Consider the following 24,800-nt stretch of genomic DNA (forward strand, 5'->3'; position numbering starts at 1 on the left):
GAGCATCATTGTTCGCGTTCATCTGAGAACTATCACGCATGGTCGTTGCACCCATACTAGGGCTTAGTTCTTGACCTCGCTCTCTACAAATTAATTGCAGGGTAGCTGGGCTTGGGTCCACTCCCATAACGCATTAGGAGGCCCGAACCTGGTCCCTACAATAGTCTTTCTATATATATATATAGAAACAAAAATAAGAATAGATAACGATTATAATTTAAATTTTATTATGGTTTTGTTCATCTTCAAATTACGATGTAACATTAAAAAGAATTAAGAAAATATCTTTAATATATAATTTATGAGAATATAAATTCAATGTTTCAATGTTAAAATTAAGCTAGTGTGCTTCCATGCCATACAACAATTTTTTTTTTTTTTTTTATTTTATTTTATAAGAAACAAAACTTTTGTTAGTTATGTGGACTGTGTAGGCCTATAGGGTACACCCCGGCTCAGGTTTTATTTTATTTTATTTTTTATAGGTAGAGTAAGTACAGTTTTTTTCATGAAAAAAGAAAAGAAAAGAAAAGAAAAAGCAAGTGCATCTTGATTTGTTATATTTTATATATGATATTTTTGGTAAATATTATATTTTTCCATCTTTTATTGATTGAGTAAGTGCAGTTTTTTTTTTCTTCATAAAAATGGAAAAAAAAAAAAAAAAAAAAAAAAGCAAGTGCAGTTCAATTTGTTATATTTTTTATCCGATACTTTGGTTAAACTTCTATCAAAGACAATATTCCTCTTCCGTATAATAATATATAGGGTATGTTTAGTATGCTGTAATAGCTCCTGTAATAGAATAGTTATTCATGTGTAATAGCAATTCAGTCATTTGGTTACATCTTTATTACATAGATTAGTTATTACATTGGAATAACTATTCTTTAAATTAAAGAATGTCTATTTCTCTTTAAAATAGATGTAATAGTTATTCTTTTGTGCATATAATAGGTTTTAAAATTAATATATTTTCAAAAATATAAAATTTCCTCATACATCATTTTTTACAAGCTTTCCATATGTAACAACTAAACTTATGAATAGTAATAATTATTCTATTACAATGTCTTCTATTCTTAGTAATAAAAATTATTATTCTCAATATAATCTACATTTAGTGTACCAAAGTACTCATAGATTTCGTTTTATTTCTCGTCTTTTACCGTTCCGAAACCTATAACATTTTAGTAATTTACTTTTTTTACTATTCTCTACATGTCTCTTTTCTTCTCGCTCTCTCGCAGCTTTGTATGCAAATAGTTTCTATTTCTGGAATACAAAGTTGGGCTAATAATTTGGTTTGAACTTTGAAGTAAAGGGTCTGATAAGCTATTATCTGGGAAAATGACGAGGAGGAGAATTCAGATTAAGAAGATTGACAACTCGACGGCTAGGCAGGTGACATTCTCGAAGAGGAGGAGAGGACTTTTTAAGAAAGCTTTTGAGCTCTCTACTCTCTGCGATGCTGAAATTGGTCTCATGGTCTTTTCTGCTACAGGAAAGCTCTTTGAATACGCCAGCTCAAGGTTTCAACCTCTCTTTCTCTTGCACTTCTTTCTACTTATAGAAAAACCCTTTTTATTTTCTCATTTTTTTTTTACTAGAGAAAAACCCTTTTTCTATCTATAGAAAAATATGTCATTATTCGTTCCTTGATCGTTTTGTTCATGCATTCACTATGATTTTATGATTTCTAAAGTGTTTGTGAGAGAGAGTGAGGACCCAACTGCTCAAAATAAAGATCCTTTACTGAACAAACCAAATAAGTGATTTAAAAAATATTACTATGTAACATTAAATAAAGAGAAAATAATTTAAATAAGTGCTATGTAGCATCAAATCAAGAAATGAAAAAGTACTGCAAAATCTTATGGTTTCTGTTTAAAGAAAAAAAAAAACAGTTTTTTTTTTTTTTTTTTGGGGTCAACCAAATAAACAGTTTTCAATTCTTACCTTGAAGGGTTTAACGAATATATGTAGCTGCTACTTGTTTTGAAGTTCTATAAGCGAGATATTTTGTCTTTGAATGTTGCTAATTATTGCCTATTAATTAGCTTATAATCTAATTTTTTTATTTTCCCTGAATTTTAGAGTTGCACTTGCTTATTGTATAGCTTCAATTAGCTGCTTCAACTCTGCCTTTAATTTTTTTTCCTCCAAAAAAAAAAAAAACTCTTCCTTTAAGAAGAGTATGAAAACTCTTAAATAATTGTATTTCTCTTTATTCACACTTTTTCTAAATTGACGGATGCATGAGGTATATATACTCCATGTCCAACCATAACTTTCCTTATGTTTATTATATAACTCCAAAATAAACTCTCTATACATTCATTATGTAAACTTGCCTCATTATTTTATGTATCTCTAACTATTCAACTAACTCATTTCATAAATAAAATAGATTTTCATAACATAAATCAAGTTTAACTTTCAACACCTCCTTTTAAACTTAATTTTGAACACCACAAATTAGGCTTGCATCTTGTAGAAGGTGTCATAGTTTAGTGGTTTGGTGAAGATATCTACACCCTAATCATGTGACTTCACAAACTCAAGTAGAATTTCCTTTCTAGCAATACATCCTCAAATAAAACGATACTAGATATCAATGTGCTTGCTTTGGTCATGAAAGACTATGTTCTTTACAAGAGCCAGTGTTTACTTATTGTCCACACATATCTTCATATCTTTTTCTTGCAACATTTGCAACTCTTTCAACAAATTTCTAAGTCACATTGCATGACAAACACTAGAGGTAATAGCAACATACAGTCACAATTGGTTGCTTTTTGGATGTCCATGCGAATGCAATATCATCCATATAGAATACAAACCCATTATCACTCTTTCTATCACCGGTGTCCCTGGCCCAATCACTATCACTATAGCCAACAAGTTTAAACTCTTTAGAGGGTAAATATTGTTGAGTTACACGTGTGAGTGGATTCTCACATTAAATAAAGATAAGAAGAATGAGTGGTTAATATAACATAATTGAACACATACCCATTGGGCTTAGGTTTTTTAGGTTAAAATGTGTCTCTATATGTTATATTAATTACTCAAGAAAACTCCCCAAGGTGTTTATCTCCCCAACAAGTGGCATCAAAGCCCATGGTGGTGTTGGGCAAAGATGGCAAGGTTATAGAGGTTCCTTTCGCAATTGGAGCAGGAACGGGGTGTGTGTACTTAAAGCCCTTTCGCAAATGGAGCATGGCAGGTCCCTTTCGCAGTTAGAGCGGGGACGGTATATTACACCAAGTAAGCCCATAAAGCCCACACAAACGATCTTGGCAAAGGCCCAACAAAGGAGTATTATTGCCAATGGTGGTAGACAATGATGAGGTGCAAGGTTCCCATGGACATGAACATACGGGGTTTCCATAGATGTGCGTGCAGGGTTGACATGTGGTTTCCATGGATGGCGTATGAGAGACCCATAAATGATGCACTGATGAAGTGAAAAGCCCATTAGGCAAGGGGGAGCGAGTAGGACTAATTCATGACCCACAGAGAAGTCTTGAAGCCCACAGAGTGGCAAAGACTCACATGTGAGAGGGAGATTGTTGGGTTACACGTGTGAGTAAAGTCTCACATTGAATAAAGATAAGAAGAATGAGTGGTTAATATAACATAATTGAGCACATACCTATTGGGCTTAGGTCTTTTGGGTTAAAATGTGTCTCTATATGTTATATTAATTACTAAAGGAAGCTCCCCAAGGTGTTTATCTCCCCAACAAATAAAATAATCCAAAATCAAGCGTACCTTTTATATGGCGAAGAATTCTTTTGGCCGTTATCAAATGAGTCATGGTTGGTACTTCTATGTTGCGACTAAGAAGTCCAATGCCAAAGAGAATGTTCGGTCTTGTGCATGTTAGGTACCCCAGACTTCCAACCAAACTTATGAAGAATGTTTGCTTTACCCTCTCTCTATTGCCATTCTTTGACAACTTCACTCCACATTTCACAGAGTACTAACTAGTTTGTAATTTGACATCTAAAATTTCTTGCGGATCTCCTGTTAAGAATCTCATATTTGTTCTAAAATCCTAATACTTCTTATAGATCCATCCCTTCAATTAGTATTTAGTCCCAAGATAGGATTGAGTTAGTTAGTTAGTTAGTTACACATGTTAAGATTAGAATAGAGTTAGTTAGATCTCTTGGCATATGAAACAGTACAATCATATGGGTTAATTAGTGAGAGCACATGCTATATTAATAAGCCATGTGTGGCCAACAAGATAAGAGCTTGGGTTTTATAAATACTTGCATGTAACCTTAATTTGTAACATTTTCAAGAATAAACCAATTTCTTGCTTAGTGCATTTTATTTCTCTCTTAGTATTTCTTTATGAAGGGAGACTACCTCGAATTAACTAAACTTGCCAACATTTCGTATCCATTTCCATACACTTCCCACTCATCCCCCTTAAGAACCATTGGGTCCCTAACAAATGGTATTAGAGCTGTTATCTTGAAATGAATGAATTTGTTGCTACTCATCAAGCTTTCATTGATTTTACATTCAAAGGTGGAGATCCTTTTTGGCAGCTTCTCAAGCTCTATGAATTCTTTGCTCTAGAAAATACGGTACCACATCTCATGTTTTTCATTGCCTCTTATTACATGTAAGGAGAGGCGTGGGAATATTTTCAAGATGTACAGGCATCGGGATTATGCACAAATTGGATGGATTTCATATGCACTACAAGACTGGTTTTGAACACCAATCCTTCGTGTATAAATGGAGATTATTGCCCAAGAATCCAAGATGCAAAATCCTGTGAATTTCATGCCGGAGGACTAAGAACCAATTCTTAATGCACCAATAGAGGTTGCCACTCAAGAGTTCACCATTCAAGAACCGAAAATCCAAGTGTCAATGATTCAAGAATCAAAGATGCAAAAGCCAACAATTCCAATGGTTCAAGAATCAAATGAGGGCTCGAGGATCCAAGAAGATTCCAAGGTCCAAAGACCCAATAAGATCTTGAAGATCGAAGAACCATTGAAGACTCAAGAATTTAAGCGGATTTTGAAAGTACACGAGACCACTAGTCAAAGAGAAGTGTATGAATATGGTGATAAAGATGTCACTAAGATACTAGTCCTTTGGAAAATTTCCTTTGATGATGATGCCAACCATAACAACACCTTGTGGGCTGTTTTGAAAGGGAGGGGAATGTTAGGAATCTCATATTTGATGTAATATCTTAATATTTCTTGAAGTTCCATCCATTCAATTAAAAGTTAGTCCCAAGATAGTATAGAGTTAGTTAGTTACACATGTTGGGAATAGGATAGAGTTAGTTAGAACTATTAGCACATGCAACACTATTATCACATAGTTGGTGAGAGCCCATGCTTAATTAGTAAGCAAAAGGATAATGTCATGGCTTATGATAAAGCCATGTATGAAAATGGATGTGAATTGTAAGCACTTAACTCTACCTTATTGCATTTCCTTTCTCTCTTAATATTTCTCCATGCCTTTAAGTCAATTCACCTACAATTCACATCCATTTTCAAACACTTCCCACCCATCCCCTTTAGGAACCAACAAGTTCCTAACATCTCCTTAGCATATCCTTCTTAGGAAATGAATATCTCATCTTCCATTTGCTTCATCCCAATGCCTAGATAACAAGCCATAAGCCAAATATTTGTCATTTTGAACTCCTTAATCATTGCTTTCTTGAAGTCCTCCAACTTACTTGGATTGTTTTTTATAAAAATCAAATCATTTACATGCAAATAAACAATCAAGATACCTCCCTTTTTTATACACCTTACAATATAGTGCATGTTCATGTGTGCATTTAATGAATCTTTCTCTTGAGAATATTTGTCAATTAGGTTGTTCCAAGCTCTAGGTGCCTATTTCAAGCTATATAGAGATTTCGTAAACTACAAAGTTTTGTTTTCCTACCCTTTGACAACATAGCCTATAAACTGCTCAATATAAACTTATTCTTCAATATAAACATTCAAAAAAGAAGTTTTTACATCTATTTGATAAATTCTCCATTTATTTTGAGATGCTAAAGAAATTAGCAAACGTATAGTTTCCAAATTAGCAACTGGGGCGAATACTTCATCATAATCAATACCTTCTTAGCTATAGCCTTTCACCACCAGTCTTGCTTTGTATCTCTCCACCTCTCATTTTTGCATTATTCTTCCTCTTTTACATCCATTTTACGCCAATTGCCTTCTTTCCACATGGAAGAGTTGCTAGCTCTCATGTATCATTCTTCTTTATTACCTTGATCTCTTCATCGATAGAATTTATCCATTTCTTATCTTGCATAACTTCTTTAATTCTTGTAGTTTCACAATCAACAAACAGATAAATGAGCGTTAGATAATCTATATTCTTCATTGAATCATAGAGATCATGTAGACTTCTTATTCTTCTTGGTCACTTCTTTGTAGTGACGATTTCGAGGATGGACTTTCATAAATGGGAGATTTTGGTGATGGAGGTGGAGCGTCAGGCTCTTCTTGAACTTTATTCAAATGCTCTTCCTCCTCAAGCAAAGGACATAAATTATGCTTCTCTTCTTCTTGGGTGCTCCCATTTCTCATACTTGTTCATCAAATTCCACATCTTGACTCATAGTTAATTTTCCAGTGCTTGGATTTTTAAGCTTATAACCTTTAGAGCATGGATCATAACCAATGAAGAAATAATTTTTGCTCTTGTTATCTAGCTTGGACCTCTCCTAATCTAGTACATGTGGATATGCTATGCTCCCAAACACACGAAGTTGAGAAACGATAGGACAAATAGATTGCATAATCAATAGCTTCAGTCTAACATTCTTTAGGCATTCTCTTGCTCTTCAATATGTTTTTAGTCATCAATTCTTGGAATATGACTAGATAATTTGATAATAATTTGGTTCATGGTGTGGCTATTAACACACATCTATCAAGTGCCATCCACCTTTGGCATGAGTAAGGTCGGTACTACACAAAGAGTCATGTTTTCTATAATATATCCCTTCTTCAAAATCTCCACAGGGACCATAACTTGCTTATTCAATTCTTCATGCTCCCTTAGATTTATTAGATAGTGCACTTTGTTAGGTAGGCTATAGAGTACACTAAGAAGCTTCCTTTGTTTCTTTAGCCACCAACATGTACACCACTCTAGTACTTTATCTTATATTACAATTGGAAAAAATAAGAAAATTACTACCCTACTGTTTGAAAGATTTAGGAGTTCTTTCCTTCTTAATTGGCAAAAGGACAAATTCAAATTTTCTAATTTTAAAGGTATATGTATTTCTATGGCCATCTTGGATAGCATGCCCATTATATTGCCAAGGCTACACCAAAGGAGGTAGTGACTAACATCCTTGGAAACAATATCACACCAAATTTCATCTTTACAATTATTTCCCATTTCAAAAGAAACAAGATATCTTTTAGTTACCTTTACCTCTTTACCTTTCTTAAACCATACTATTCGTTAAGGCTTTACATGGGGTTCAATCTTCAACTTAATCTTGTCCACCATTTCTTGTGAAACGATGTTCTCAAAAACTTTTCCATCAATGTTAATGGAATATACCCTTACATTGGACTTGCATTTGCACTTGAAGATGCTATAACTAGGTCAACCCTCGTTTGAGCCATTTTTTGGAATGACAAGTATTCGATGGATCACTCACCTTCTTCAATTCAATCTCCCAACTTTGCATAACCTCAATATCATTATATACGGGTTAACCAACATTACAACAAACTCTTTGCCATTATCTTCGTCCCTAAGTGACATACACATCTACCCTTTTCTATGGACGTTAGTTAGCTAGATGACCAATTTGGCCATACATAAAAACAAAAAGATTGTCGGCCATGCTTATTAATAATTACCATAATTGTCAAATTTTTATATTATAGAAAAAAATAAAAGAAAGGAAAAAAAAAACATATTTTGTTAAAGTTTTTTAAAAATCTATTATATATATAAAACCAAAGTTTGACTTTTAATTGACTTTGTAATATCATGCCATAAGTTTTTGAGGCCGTACTATTTTACATGTTATTATTTTAATATATATTTTTAATTAAATTTAAATTATATTTTGTAATCATATTCTCTTTAAGACAAAGTTTGGCTGCAAATTTAGTTGCAACCTTAGGCTTTAACTTCTTCTAAGAAGCTAACATGCATGTGTGCAATGCACATGACAAGTATTGGTTGGGTTAATTGTGGTTAAGTGAGTCATGCGCAAACAAAAATGTTAGTATCTTAGAGGAAGTTGAAGCATAAGGATGCAACTAAGTTTGTAACCAAATTTTGTCATTCTTTTTAAATGATAGAATATTTAGTTCCAATACGATTATAATTATAATAAATATCTAATGCTAGAATATAGTTCTATACACAAACAAAATCATAATAATTGCCTGTTAATAACAATCATAATTTTCAAATTTCATATTTACACTATAAATAGAAAATAAAAGAGAGGAAAAAATATCATATTTTGATGTGCATTTTAGAAGAATTTAACTTTTGGTTGACCTCATAAAATTTTATCAATAAGTTTTTGAGTCCTTACAATTTTGATGTCATTATTGTAATTTATATTTTTAATTGATTTTAAATTCTATTCTACATTAAAATCCTTCATTAGAATCTTGCCACATTATATTTTCTTTAAATGATAGAATAAATTGTTCCATATACAAACATGATCATAACAAATTCCTATTAATAATTATCTAGGTTATTAAATTTCATATTTGGAAAAAAAAAATTAAAAAAGATTATATTTTTTTAAAAGATGGTAAGGGAAGATTTGCATTTATTACCTAAAACACGTACTAAAATCCAAAGTCACTAAACGTTGTTTACTGGTATATGGGCAACCCAAAAATTTTCCTCTCAAAAAGAAAAAAAGAAAAAAAGTTACCTACAATTTTAAGAGCCTATAACAATAGCATTAGATATGCCTAAACATCATACTTGAAAGGATGTCCTAATGAAAGTATCTCTATTTTTTTAAATTCATTTTAATTTTATTTAGGCTTTAATTATTATTTTTGAGAGTCTTTTAGGGTTTAATGATAAAATAAAATAACTATTTTTAGCTTGAAATCAAATCAAATTTTTTGTGCCACATAAATTTCAAGTCATCTTATATGAAATCATACAGGTGTGCTCCATCACGCTCTAATGTGTGCATTAGCTGTTGTGAAACGTGCAACATTAGGGTGTAAAAAACTTTAGTTTGTTAGGTTCTCAAAAAAAAAAAAAAAAAAACAAAAAAACAAAAAACAAAAAACAAAAAATAATTTGTTAGTTTTGCTCATTCAAATTGGGGGAAATAGAATTTCCATTGCTTAATACCCATAAAGAAGGAAAATATAATACATTTAGAAAATATCAAGAAATGTGAGAAGAGATCAATAGATTTTGATTTTAGGGGGGAAAAGAAGGAAGAGAGAATATAAAAAATTATATGGAATAGAAAATTAGAAAATTTGGTTCAGGGACAAAGGCAAGCTTTGATGTGGGGGCAATCCCCCCCCCCCCAAAAAAAATATATATATATATATATATTAGTATATACTCGGGTATTAATTTTAGTAACTTTGTTCTATAAAATTACACTTTGCCCCTCTTTAATAATATCATTAATTCTTTTAAAAGTAATGCTATAGCTACAAATTTTTCTACAACATTTTACAAATTGTTGAGGTAGAAAATTCTTATTGGCTCGCACCTAGCCCATTGCTTACACCACTTTTTGACTTATTAATAACCACTCACTACATCAGCAATTTGTAAACAAGTTTGTAGCTCTAGCATTCCTTAGAAAAAGTCAATAGATCTAAAATCTAAATCAAAATATACAAGCCCAAAAAATTAGCACAATAAAAAAAATTGTCAATAGTAAATCTAAAACAAAATAAGCCCAATTAACCAATTTTATCCAACACAAAAAACCCGGCCTTTTAAAAAATTTTAAATAAAATTATTTTGTCCTTACCTAGTAGCAACATCAAAGTCACACACCAAGAAAAAAAAATCCATCAAACGGCTAAGTAATAGTAGAGCCAAAGGTCAAAGCCGCCGCACATAGCCAATAATAGGCCCGCCCCCCTAACTCTAAGTCCTGGTTCCATCCTGATTTGGTTCACAATCTTAAAGTTTCCCCTTCATTCATTAAATCTTATGAAAAATTTGGATATTTCTTTGAATGTTTATTGAAACAATAGTTTTGGGTATGGATTGTTCATATAGAGAAATTTCATCACTGATGCAATTTTTTTGGTAAACAATGAGCAGGAAGGACTTTGTTTATCCTGTGTTGTTCGGTATTTTCAGATAAGTTGTCTACAAAAATTTTCTTAGGTAGAAGGTTTGCTGCAAAGAGATATAAGAAAAGCCAAAAGCCAATTTTCAATTCAAAATAATACTCTCTTTTAATTTCATACATGATCTAGGACTTAAACAGGATTTACTTGGAAAAACTATCCATGCATAATAAATTACTTACATTTCAAGGAAAAATATACAAAGTAAAGGTTTGACCAAATATTTTAAAAAACAGTTAGCAAGACCTATTCACTAGACTTTATATGGTTTGTATATATTTTTGCTAAAACATTGAAGCACTTTGAAAGGACTATCAACTCTAGGCAAAGGTTCCCAAGATATCCAATTAGAAAGCATTCTTCTAAAGATGAATCTACACCAAATCACCTTTCTTAAAAGTTGCTGGTTTTCTATCTTTGTTGGCTTACTTTTTTGGTACTTTTGAATTTTTTTGAGAAATCAGTCTTGAACATTTTCATGCAACTTCTTTATATATTTTACTCTGTCCTCAATGTCTCCACCAAAATTATGAGTAGCAATTTTATATACTTAACTCCTTCCTCAATATCTCCACTACAATGATTAGTAGTAAGCAATAATATCATGTCAATAGCATTAATAGGATTCTTGTTTCGAAGGGTAATAGGATTTTGATTATACACAACTTTAAATGGACTATAATTGGCAGTTAGGCTGGCAAACCGATTGTAAGCAATTCAACTTGAGTTAGATGGATAACTCTCAGAAAATCACTTAAACTTTGATTAGCAACCTATGCTTGATCAATTTGAGGATGACAAGTTGAACTATGTTGAAGGTTAGTTGCGAACATTAACTAAAGGTTGTGCCCAATGGATTTTGAACTTATATTTCTTGATCTAATGACATAGTCTTTAAAATACAATGAAGTCTTACAATCTCATAGGGTAAAAATCAGTCACATGATAAGCATCTAGACTCTTGTTTATCCTTTTCGTCTTTGGAAAACCCACAACAATATTCATAGAGACATCTTCCCAGAGTGCCTTAGGAATTGGAAATGACATGTACAACCCAGTATTTTGGCAATTGCTCTTGGGAAAGAGAGAAGTCACCTTCTTTTCAATGAGTTCCAACTCTTTTCAATTTCAATTGTCCATGCCTGAACCTTAGTTTAATCCCCATTAAAATGATGCCATTCTTCTGTGTCACCTTTAATATTTTTCATGTTATTGCAAGCTTGTTAGGAATAACCTTTTCCTCCTTGGAGGATAGTGTGGTTAAAGCTCTCTCTCCCCCAAGGTTAAATCCTTCATAATCTAACCATGCCAAACCCTCCCTCAAAGATTGCAATTTGAGACTTCAAAAAGAAATTTCTAGGATAGGGATGAAGCATGCATTTATAAGGAGAGTACATAACCAAATTCTTTCAAATGAGGCTGCACAAGCAGTGGACAAGTCAGGATCTCATAGAAAATATATGATCACGAGCATGGTATTTCTGCTTGAAATCTCAATGGGGTACTGTATTTGTGTATGTTCAAAACCAGACCTATGTAGGACATCATAGAGAAAGATATAGAGTACTCTAGTTTAACCTGTTCAGATATAGTACTTCAATTGAACTGAAATTACCATTCAGTGATACAAAACCACAAACTGGAAAATTGGAGATCTACCCCCTAGTATCACATCAAAGGTGACACAGAATTCTACCATTCTAACAGGCATTACAGATAGGAAAATGGTAACATGAAGAGAGGACAAAAGTGTTCTCTCTTTTATTTTAAAAAAGAAAAAAGAAATACATTTACATGTTCCTAAATATAAGTGACCTTACCATCTAAGCAAGGCTAGTTACACAATTCTTAATGATGGATTACAGACAGACAGGATAACCACTTACGCTTCAATTGATGATAATTCCATGACTGGAATGATAAAATTGATCAAATGTTGGAATAACCTAGCTCTGAAAATATTTGATGGGCAAGACTAGCAATAGCGAGCCAACAAGTAGAAAGAATAAGATTAGGAAGACATACTCTTGCGAAATGATGTAATGAGTGACTTGACATTGAATAAGAATCTCTAATTACTAATTAAACCACAGTGAAAATAAGTAGCATAACTTAGTCAAGTTACTAGATTTCTTTCAAATTTAATAAGTACTATGTTAGTTTCAGTATTGATCTTATGGTCACATTAATCAGGGTCATGATAATAACATGGTCTTTTCCATCATAATTGTGCTCTTTACAGTGCATTAGTGGGACTTATCCACTTGTCTTTGATTGTGGTTGTTAAGAATTGCAATTAACCAGATGAAGCATTTTCAAAAGGAATTTCAATGTAGTTAATGATAAAATTTTCAGCAACATTAATTTAAATAACAAGAAGTGCATACCTAGATGTCTAGGATTTTGTAGGGCTTCGTGATGAACTGTCATGGAAAACTAATATGACGAGTTTTGTGAAGTCTTACTTTGAATTTTAGAGTATCTTTTCAATCTTTAAAATTTCCAAAACTAAAATAGTATTTACTCTATGATATTTATCCTGCAAGCAGTAATTATGTAACATTTTAATGCAATAGCTTGAACCAAATCCAAAAGTCTAAGTCATTTAATTTGATGCCTGCAAAAATTAGAAATTTACTAAATATGTAAGAATTTTATATGACGTAGAACACAGTAGGAAAATAAGAATAAGAGAATAAACAAGACAAATACTAGACTTCACCACCTAGAATTTTCCTGTAAGCCCTAGACATCACCATTCACCACCAAACAAAGAGAAAGCAATCATTCTCAAATTTTCTAATTATTCTTATTCAAATTGCATTACCTTTCACGATTACAAATGTACTAGTTTAATAGGGTTTAGGTATTACACCAATATGAAAAATGCCTAATCAAATCCGATAAATCCCTCCACATTTAAACCAAATTCAAAATTTAAAGTCAAAGACAAAATTATTTTCACATTCAAAAATAATTTTGGTGCCTCAACGTGCATCTCCTTTGCATAACCAAATTTTGGTGCCTCAACGTTACCATCTCTCATGTGTAAAGCTTTACCCTCAAGCTTGTTGGGTAGTTTTTGAGTGGATGCCATTGTTTTGTCTTGTTAGGCATTAATCTTAGTGATTACTTGCTCCCCCAATTTTTACAAAACAGGTGAAACTTTTTGAATTTCCTTTCTTGCAGTAGCTAAAAGTGGGCTGAGAAGATTCAAGGAAATTTCTTTATATATGTCCAGAGACATAATTGTTTCCATGGTTGAAAATACAACAAGTGAATGGATGGACCCAATTATTTTAAAGAAAATTTGAAACATCTCAACAATTAATGCATCACATTCAAGGTCCAGCATCACCAAGCATGACCGAACCTTTGCAACAGAGTCAAGAATTGAAACCTCCTTCGTATAGTAACAATTGGGCACATGAGACAAATAGAAAAATCTTCAAATGTTGCTACAATCAGCTGAAATATTTCCTTCATTTGCTCATCATCATATAGGGCATTCGTTGTTGTTATCCTTGTAATCTCAATAATGCAAGATGCAACTGAAAAATTCATTACTGACTAATGCCTTTGTGGAGGAACGAATCTCTCCCTTAAAAGGTATTGTCCACTTTGGGAATGGGCCAAGGAGGCCAATGCCACCTGCACGGATTTGCTCAACCCACATCGAGGAGAGACACCTCCCACCTGCAACTTATAAGCATGAGCTCACAAGTGGGGTGTACCCATCAAGTAGTACTACTTGATGGGTAAGGCCTAGCATCTGCACTTGCTAGTGCTGCTTGATGACACTCCTTTATTTATGCCCAGAGCTTAAGGATGAAGGGGGAAGGTGGGGGTTTCCACTTAAACCCCAAAAGGCGCCTTTTTATGGAGGAATAAATCTCTCCCTTAGAAGGTATTGTCCGCTTTAGGAATGGGTCAAGGAGGCCGATGCCTCCCGCACGGATTTGCTCAATCTCACATCAGGAAGAGATGCCTCACACCCGTAGCTTATAAGCATGAGTTCACAAATTTGATATGCAAGATCCACATTTACTAACAAATTTTTGACTGTATCAATAAGTGTGAGGAGGTTATCAATCGAGGAATAAGAGTTAAGGAGGCTTTTCCCAATTCCCATCCTCCTTAAGCTGCTCCTCAAAGTCTCTATCAAAGGAAGTCATTGTTAGCCACAAAATACGAAGACTAAAACTCTAGTTGTTGCTAAGAACTTGAAATGCATGGGTTGTATTTTGGCTTTAATGGCCTAATCTCACATCTTCTTTTGAAAATTGGGCTAATGGGTGTAGTTTTTTTTTTTTTTTTTTTTAACCACGCTAGCCTGAATACCTCAAGCAACCCCCCCCCCCCCCGGATCACTTCTCACCTGGTTAGGAGTGTTATTGTTTGAGGACACCCTGCCCTCGGCTGCCCAGTAATGCCTTTGAGAACATCACCGCCGAGCGAGCTTTCGAAGGTGGAAATGAGTTCCAATGCCACTCCCACCTTTCCCGATAGAGCATCCACTTTGAAGTGATGGAATTGGACCTCCATTCGCACTAGTGAGGGGAAGTAATCATGGCACCTCCACTTATCCAAGCCTACAAATAGGGGAAGAGAATGAGGAATAGAGGGTTGGCAATTCTAGAGAGAATAGGGAGAGAAGAGGGCAACTAGTCTAAGAAAGATAGTGATCCTGTGAGGTAAAGAAAGGGATTTGTGGAAACAGGAGTGTCCCTGGGCTTCCGAGCATAGGGCCACCCACAATAGGAAACCCAAAAGCTCACAAAACAAATAGATTATGAACCCAAGTAGAGGCTAAGCCCGATAGCTAGGTATCGATGTGCTTGCATCGGTTATGAAAGACTAGGTTCTTTACAAGAGCCAGTGCTAACTTATTGTGCACAAATATTTTCGTAGCTCTTTCTTGTAACATTTGGAACTATTTCAACAAATTTCTGAGCCACATTGCATGACAAACACTAGAGGTAATAGCAACATTCAGTCACAATTGGTTGCATCTTGGATGTCCATGCGAAAGCAATATGACACATATAGAATACAAACCCACTATCACTCTTTCTATCATCGGTGTCCCCAGCCCAATCACTATCGCTATAGCCAATAAGTTTAAACTCTTTTGAGGGTGAATACAGTAGTCCAAAATCTAGTGTACCTTTTATATGGCAAAGAATTCTCTTGGCTGTTATCAAATGAATCACATGTTGCGACTAAGAAGTCCAACGCCAAAGAGAATGTTTGGTCTTGTGCATATTAGGTACCCTAGGCTTCCAGCCAAACTCTTGAAGAATGTTTGATTTACCCTCTCTCTATCGTCATATGCTTTGACAACTTCACTCCATATTCCACAGAGTACTAACTAGTTTGTAATTTGACACCTAAAATTTCTTGAGGATCTCCTGTTAGGAATCTCATATTTGTTCTTATATCATAATACTTCTTATAGATCCATCCTTTCAATTAGTATTTAGTCCTAAGATAGGATTGAGTTAGTTAGTTAGTTACGCATGTTAAGATTAAAATAGAGTTAGTTAGATATATCTTGGCATATGTAACACTATAATAATATGGGTTAATTAGTGAGAGCACGTGCTATATTAATAAGCCATGTGTGGCCAACAAGATAAACCATCGGGTTCCTAACAAATGGTATTAGAGCCGTTGATCTTGAAATGAACGAATCTGTTGCAACTCATCAAGCTTTCATGGATTTTACATTCAAAGGTGGAGATCATTTCTGGCGACTTCTCAAGCTCTCTGAATTCTTTGCTCTTGAAAACACGCCACCACATCTCATGTTTTTCATTGCCTCTTATTACATGTAAGGAGAGGCATGGGAGTATTTTCAAGATGTATAGGCATCGGATAATGCACAAATTGGGTGGATTTCATATGCAGTACAAGACCAGTTTTGAACACCAATCCTTGATGTATCAATGGAGATTATCACCCAAGATTCCAAGATGCAAAATCCTGTGAATTTCATGCCGGAGGACTAAGAACCAATTCTTAATGCACCAATAGAGGTTGCCACTCAAGAGTTCACCATTCAAGAACTGAAAATCCAAGTGTTAGTGATTCAAGAATCAAATATGCAAAAGCCAACAATTCCAATGGTTCAAGAATCAAATGAGGGCTCGAGGATCCAAGAACATTCCAAGGTCCAAAGAACCAATAAGATCTTGAAGATCAAAGAACCATTGAAGGCTCAAGAACTTAAGCGGATTTTGAAAGTACATGAGATCACTAGTCAAAGAGAGGTGTATGAATATGGTGATCAAGATGTCACTAAGATACTGGTCCTTAAGAAAATTTCCTTTGATGATGATGCCAACCATAACAACACCTTGTGGGCTGTTTTGAAAGGGAGGGGAATGTTAGGAATCTCAAATCTGTTGTAATATCCTAATATTTCTTGAAGTTCCATACGTTCAATTAAAAGTTAGTCCCAAGATAGTATTGAGTAAGTTAGTTACTTTGTTACACATATTGGGATTAGGATAGAGTTAGTTAGAGCTATTGGCACATGTAACGCTATAATCACACAGTTGGTGAGAGCACATGCTTAATTAGTAAGCAAAAGGATAAAGCCATGGGTTATGATAAAGCCATGTATGAAAATGGATGTGAATTGTAAGCACTTAACTCTTCCTTATTGCATTTTCTTTCTTTCTTAATATTTCTCTATGCCTTTAAGTCAATTCACCTACAATTCACATCCATTTTCAAACACGTCCCACCCATCCCCTTTAGGAACCAACAATTTTCTAACATTTCCTTAGAATATCCTACTTGGGAAATGAATATCTCGTCTTCCATTTGCTTCATCCCAATGCCTAGATAATAGGACATAAGCCAAATATTTGTGATTTCGAACTCCTTAGTCATTGCTTTCTCGAAGCCCTCAAACTTAATTGGATTGTTTCGTATATAAATCAAATCATTTACATACAAACAAACAATCAAGATACCTCCATTTTTTATGCACCTTACAATATACTGCATGTTCATGTGTGCATTTAGAGTCTTTCTCCTGAGAATATTTGTCAATTAGGCTGTTCCAAGCTCTAGGTGCCTGTTTCAAGCTATATAGAGATTTCTTAAACTACAAAGTTTTGTTTTCCTACCCTTTGACAACATAGCCTATAGGTTGCTCAATATAAACTTATTCTTCAATATAAACATTCAAAAAAGAAGATTTTACATTCATTTGATAAATTCTCCATTTATTTGAGCTGCTAAAGAAATTAGCAAACGTATAGTTTCCAAATGAGCAACGGTTCAATACCTTCTTAGTTATAGCCTTTCACCACCAGTCTTGCTTTGTATTTCTACACCTCTCATTTTTGCATTATTCTTCATCTTTTACATCCATTTTACACCAATTGCCTTCTTTCCATGCGGAAGAGTTGCTAGCTCTCATGCATCATTCTTCTTTATTACCTTGATCTCTTCATCCATAGAATTTATCCATTTCTTATCTTGCATAACTTCTTTAATTCTTGTAGGTTTAAAATCAGTAAACAGATAAAAGAGCATTAGATCATCTATATACTCCATTGAATCATAGAGATCATGTAGACTTCTCATTCTTCTTGGTCACTTCTTTCTAGTGATGATTACGAGGCTGGACTTTCATAAATGGGAGATTTTGGTGATGGAGGTGGAGTGTTAGACTCTTCTTGAACTTTATTAAAATGCTCTTCCTCCTCAAGTAAAGGAAAGAAATCATACTTCTCTTCTTCTTGGGTGCTCCCATTTCTCATACCTTCTTCATCAAATTCCGCATCTTGACTAATAGTTAATTTTCCAGTGCTCGGATTTTTAAGCTTAAACCTTTAGAGCTTAGATCATAGCCAATGAAGACATAATTTTCGCTCTTGTTATCTAGCTTGGACCTCTCCTAATCTAGTACATGTGGATATGCTATGCTCCTAAACACAAGAAGTTGAGAAATGATTGGACAAATAGACTACAAAATCAATAGCTTCAGTCTAACGTTCTTTAGGCATTCTCTTGCTCTTCAATATGTTTTTATTCATCAATTCTTGGAATATGACTAGATAATTTGATAATAATTTGGTTCATGGTGTGGCTATTAACACACATCTATCAAGTGCCATCCTCCTTTGGCATGAGTAAGGTCGGTACTACACAAGGAGTCATGTTTTCTCTAATATAACCCTTTTTCAAAATCTCCATGAGGACCATAACCTGCCTATTCAATTCTTCATGCTCCTTTAGAGTTATTAGATAGTGCACTTTGTTAGGTAGGCTATAGAGTACACTAAGAAGCTTCCTTTGTTTCTTTAGCCACCAACATGTACACCACTCTAGTACTTTACGATCAGTTGAGTAACCTTAGATGTAAAACTCTTGGAGACTTTAGGTGGTACGAAGATGTGTTTACTACCAAAGTCATGCACAGAAGTGATTGTAACTCTCCATTTTGGAAAGAGAAGTTCATCAATGGTTTACCCACCCTTTTTGGAGAAAAGGTTAAAGAAACCCTGTGCAACCCCTTAGGTGTCATAGATTATGATAACCTAACTTATGGAGACATCTCTAGCACCATTTGAAGTGAAGGAATGAAGATGTGCAGAGATCTCAAAATCCAAAGCAAAGCCAACAAAGGCAAAGCCAAGTACAAAGTAGGAAACTTTTGTACACAGTATGGCTTACCTTCCATCCTTCCCAAAAGAAAATCCAAATACAGAGGCAAGGAATCCTCTGAACATTTTCACAGGAAGAAAACCAAGTCCAAGTATTATAGAAAGCAGAAGTACAATAAAGATGATTTCTATAAGAAAGGAAAATCCAAATCCACAGGAAAATTCATACCCAAAGCATCAGGAAAATGCTTTAACTGTGGAAAGAAAGGTCATTTTAGAAAAGAGTGTAAAGCTAAGGCCAAAACCCTTATCAATACCCTCGTTAGTGACCAAGCAGGAAAAGATGAAATCTTTAAGCTCCTAGAACTCAACCACTCAGATAGTGAGATTTCTAGCAGTGAAATCCATCAGATCTACCAGTCATCCTCTGAACCTTCTAGAGTTTCTTCTAGCACCTCTAGTAGCTCAGATGAACCCATACCTTGCATGGATAGTTGTTGCAGGAACAAAACTATCAATGTTCTTTCTAAGCAAGAAGAACTCCTATTAGATCTCATAGAACAGATCGAAGACCCAGTTACCAAAGCTCACAAACTTACAGAATTCAAAAGAACCTTAGTTAAGGAAACTAGTAAACCTGAAACTAAGCTTCAAGAACCCAAAGTTGATTTGGAACAAATCTACAAAAGATTTACCAAATCCAAGAAGGAAGTTACTGTCAACGACCTTCAAAGAGAAATCAAGGAAACTAAGTCTGAGGTGAGAACCCTCAAGCAAGAACTAACTATCCTCAGAGTTGACCACAATTTCCTTGACCAAAGATTGAAAAATCTGGAAGTCACTTCTCATCATGGCAATGAGGAAGGAACCTCATACCAGAACCTTTCTGACGAAGAAGTTGACGAAATAGTTAACCCAACTGCAGAAATGGTTCAAAATCAAGATCCTGTCCCACCTAATGACAAGTTCTTGGTAACCATCAGTCGGATTAATTTCCAAAAGTGGCACTCCAAAGTAAGGATTGTCATAAGCGAAGATTTTGAATTTGAGGTTATGGCCTTGATGGATTCAGGTACTGATCTCAACTGCATTCAGGAAGGAATCATTCCCTCAAAATACTTCAGGAAAACTAAAGAAAGGTTAACTTCTGCAAGTGGAGGTAAAATGCAGATTGAATTCAAAATACCAAAAGCCCATGTGTGTCAGGACAACACATGTTTCAAAACCACATTTGTCCTAGTGAAGAACATGACAGACAGAGTGATATTAGGAAATCCCTTTATGTGTCTGTTGTACCCTTTCACCACGGATAGTGAAGGAATCACTACCCATCCTTTTGGCCAACCAGTTAAGTTTAAGTTTCTTAGAAGCCCTGAACCTAGAGATATTAGTACTCTCCAGGAAGTTGCTGTATCTAAGACCCTTAACCTTATTAACTCCAAAACATCTCTTTCTCATAAAGCCAATGAAATTGGTCCATCCAAATCTATCAATTCATTCATTATTAATAAATCTTTACAAAAAAGCATTTGCTCCATAACATTGCATGCAAATATTTTCAAAACCATGCAAATTCATGTTATTCTTCCTTGGCAAGAAAAAGAGCAAAAATCTTATTCCACTACAATGTGGCATAAGTTGACTTCTTCAACAGAGAAGAGGAACAAGGGGAAAGCACCGGCGTCGGGCTATCCTCAAGACAAAAGGACTCCCGCAGTGGGAACTTCTCCTTTTGTAATGCATGAAGGTGCATCCTCTAAGGGAAACAGCAGAGGATCAACATCTCTTCAGGATTATATCCCAGCAGAGGTGACATACTCCAGTGGTAACCTTGCTATTACTTTACAGGAAGTTGTATCAGAAGGCCTGCAATGGAAAAAGGGAGCATTCCAGGCCCTACCACCTTCCACCAAATGCATCCTTGACAATCTTCAGTATGCATGGAGCCTAAACAAATACAGTCGGTTCCAAACAGCTCTTCAAGCCCTGGAAATCCATCTAGTTAATCTTGAAATTGGAAACGAGATCTTAACTAGTTAACTCTTTGGCAAAGAGGATATCCATTCAATGGAGAAAATGACTATTATGGGCACTGATTATGCAAAGTTTAGCCTTAAGGCTCAAGCTAGCCTAAGAAGTGCTGTTGCTGAATTACCCCCAGAAATACAAAATCAAATTCTGGGTTGCCCAATCATGTTCGGATCATTTGACCAATGGTGTGAACACTTCAGAATCCTGGTCACCACCCGCTTCCCGATGGTTGGTGAATCTGACGATGATCCTGAAGCCGCAGTTGACCGAGCATTGACACAATCTGCTTGGGAAGAATATTTTGGGAGCAGCCAGAGGGTTTATGAAAACACACACCCTTTTCCTGGTCTCATAATCAATTATGAAGATGGATACGATGATGATGAAGTGGACAGAAACTCCAGCTGGCTCTCACGAATGTTTGAGTATGGTTTTATTAGATTGCTTAAACTAACTCACCAAGGTCAGATTATTCAGCTGCCACAAATCATTCAACAAGTTGTCACCAAAGTCAGGAGTCCCTTTGCTTCAATCCGATGCTGGAGCACTCTCCCACAATGGAACGGTAGCAACTGGATGGATGTCATGCCATCAAAACACTTGGTGCTTATTAATGGTTATACCCACCAAGGACCTTGGTATGAGGGAAACACTTATCTTGATTCTTGACTACAGTAACCCCCATAGCCTTGCTGAATGTTGGAGGACCCATTTCAGCAATGTAATCCCCATTGTTGCTGAAGAATTGTGGAAGAATTACCATTTTGTTGGAAGTACAGGAAGGATTTCTGTCTTCACCACCAGGACCTACTCCACTGCAGCCATGGGTCTCCGCTAGATTAACTACAATTTTAATCCCAGCGATTTCGTTACCCGACCATCAGAACATGAAGATCTAAATTGGTGTGGAGTTTGTAATAAATTCGCCACCTTCCATGAGCATGATGATCATGATAGCCCTCCTTCATGGTACGGCTATGATACTGATTAATGAAAAAGGATTGCAGGACCAAAGGATGATAGGATTCCCTCCTTCGGCCCAGTTGCTTATTCTTAGAATTTAGATTCTCCAAATAGCACCAGTCACTATTTGGAACAGTTCCAAAACCGGTTACTATGCAAGATTCTGCACAGCTATAGTACCCGGACAAACTACTATTCATCAAACAGTAAAGGTGAACAGTAATCCTGAAAAGCAAGGGGACAAAGTACTGTTCATGTACAGTGACTGTTACTGTTCACGCTATAGTACCCCGACAGAAATTCACGGTTTCACTGTTCACTTTCGGCTGAAATGATTTTTCACCTGAGTTAAAGTAATTTACCCTCCGGATTTTCAGCAGTCTTCAGCAGTATCCGATGCTCCCTTCCTCTATATAAGGCAGCCTCCTCTCCAGTTTGAAGCAGGTCCGAAAAGAGGTCCAAATTTGAAAGTTCAATTTTAGGTCCAAACACTTCATCCTCCCCTCTCATTACAACCCCTAAGCTTGTAATCAGATGGCAGTTTTATGTTGTAATCCAATCTCCTAATTTCACGGTTTCACTGTTGTAATCAGATGGCAAGAACCCATCTCTTGTAACTTCCCCCCTTATGGTATCAGAGCCAAGTTTTGGCCGATCGTGTTGTAAGTTACAGTTTATTTTGAATTAATCAAGTTGGCCGGTTATACCGCTATAGTTATCCATTATTTTGTCCATTTATTATCATTATTTTGAATTATATATATGTTATCTCCTAACTGTTTTACATTTTACATCTATCTTCTGATAACTCTTCAGTTACTATTCATCATCTCTTCCAGATCTATTGTTACTGTTACCCTTTTTGTTGGAAGGCTAAGCCTCCTATCTATCTGCTTTTATTCATTGATTACTTGTTCATGTTGATCAATTATTTCCCAGTTATCTGCTTCTTCTTGTTTCTGTTTTTATCCATCCAATTTGTTGCAGATGTGTACTGTTGAGACTTGTAAGACCGTGATCTGTGCCGTTGTCAACCCAGTAAGTCCAGTAAATCCCAGGCTGAGTGTGTGTCCCGCATCAAACAATAAGTCCCGACGGGTAGGGCGTGAGCGAAAGGGAGTTATCTCAGAGTAAGGATCGTGGCAGTAAGAGGTTGAGTTGCACGTGATTAGGCTACTGTCTTTGTGTTCACCCTGTTTCAGATCTAAGGATAGATCCAGAAGTTTGAGGTTAAAGGTAATTAGGTTGTGATTGTTTAACCAGGCTTTTAATCATGAGTATGAGAAGATTGTTTAGAAGTAACTCTTCTGCCAGCATTAGGTCACCCAGTACATCCCTCCCAGAGATTCCCCAGTCAGATGGTGTAATCAATTCTGAAAATTATGAGTTGTCAGATCTATATGGATATAATTTTATCCACATAGGTTTAGTCCAGGTCGGAGTTAAACCTTTAATCAGAGAAGGATTGAATGCTTCCATCCTTATGGCCCTTAGAGATACTCGTCATATAAGGTTTAATGATAGCCTCTTAGGAACCATTGAAACCAGTCTTAGTAATGGCCCCGTCCATTTTGACTGCTTTCCAAATTTCTCAATGGCTCTTGAAGACCCACATGTTATGAAAACCCTTACCCTCAATATCAAGACCCATGGTACCCTGGTGTTACCCGGAGTCAGACAGTTGGCCTTGATATACAGAGTGTATTATAAGTGCATGTTAACGAACTTCAATGTTCAAGCACTTGACAAAAGAGTAGAAGGAGAAACTACCCTGATCCAGACCACAGACACCAGATCTAACATTCAGGTACCCAAAACCCTGAAATGGTCACAGGTTACTTTCCCTACAGATTGGATGATTGAAAATGAGAACTTCACTCATCAGATTCAACATCCTGCACGGAACCCTGATCTAGACTTTGTCCAGCAACTAGCCGATGGCTCAATTAGATTAAGTTTCGATCGATCTAGATTCAGACCCCCAGTAGGTTCACCTTCATACTCCCTTTCAGGATATGATGAACTTAGGTTTAGATCACCAGCAGATCTACACCAAAGCCTCCCGCAGTTCCCTATCGCTCTTAGAGATAGACCTGCATCCCAGTGTAGTACATCTAGACCTCTAGCACCCTTCCCTAAGTCTAGAAGAGACTTAGATCTAGAGCTCCAAGGTGTCCAGACCAAATCTCAGGTTAGCACACACTGCTACACAGCCCGACAAGACTCAGTTGTTGATGAGGAAGAAAAGAAGAGTCAAAAACCCCCATCACCAACAGGTAGTGATATGGTAAATCCCTACCAACAGGAACCCCAAGATCCTTTCCAGCAAGAACCTGGAATTGATTATCAGCTTATGGTTATCAGGAAAGAATTCACTCTTGATATGGATGCCCTAGGCAAGGAGTTTGAGTCAGAAGAAAACAGACTCAAAAGAGAAGCCTATAGAGCCAACCATACCCTTGAACAAAAGAAAGAAATTCTCCAAAATTGGACAACATTCATGAAAGAGATATCTAGTAATGTCCCTTTCTTTGAATACTTTGAGAACCATTTTGAGTGGCACAAAAAGTCTTGTGTTCTCTCCAAAACCAATTGGACAAAAACCCCTAGCAAAGATGCTAGTGGTAACACCAAACCCCTAGAAGTTGTTAAATCTCACCATCCACCACAGGAAGCCATAGTCTTCAACCACCGTGGAACAGATCTAGTTGCCTCTCCCTTCAAAACCCCTACCACTCAAGAAGAAACGGTAGTGAAGAAGGTCATAGAGCAAAATAACTACACCAACCAGTGTTTAGGTGTTATAGGAAAACAGCTTGATAGGATA

The 24,800-nt window shown here is 35.6% G+C and overlaps 1 pseudogene; it reads left to right on the forward strand.

Annotated features, from left to right (window-relative positions):
* The first annotated feature begins 1,207 nt into the window (after window positions 1-1,207).
* LOC111999496 (MADS-box protein SVP-like) overlaps window positions 1,208-24,800 on the forward strand; it is a 37,056-nt pseudogene continuing 13,463 nt past the window's right edge.

Source organism: Quercus suber, unplaced genomic scaffold, assembly GCF_002906115.3.
Source record: "Quercus suber isolate HL8 unplaced genomic scaffold, Cork oak 2.0 scaffold_229, whole genome shotgun sequence".
Taxonomy (NCBI): domain Eukaryota; kingdom Viridiplantae; phylum Streptophyta; class Magnoliopsida; order Fagales; family Fagaceae; genus Quercus; species Quercus suber.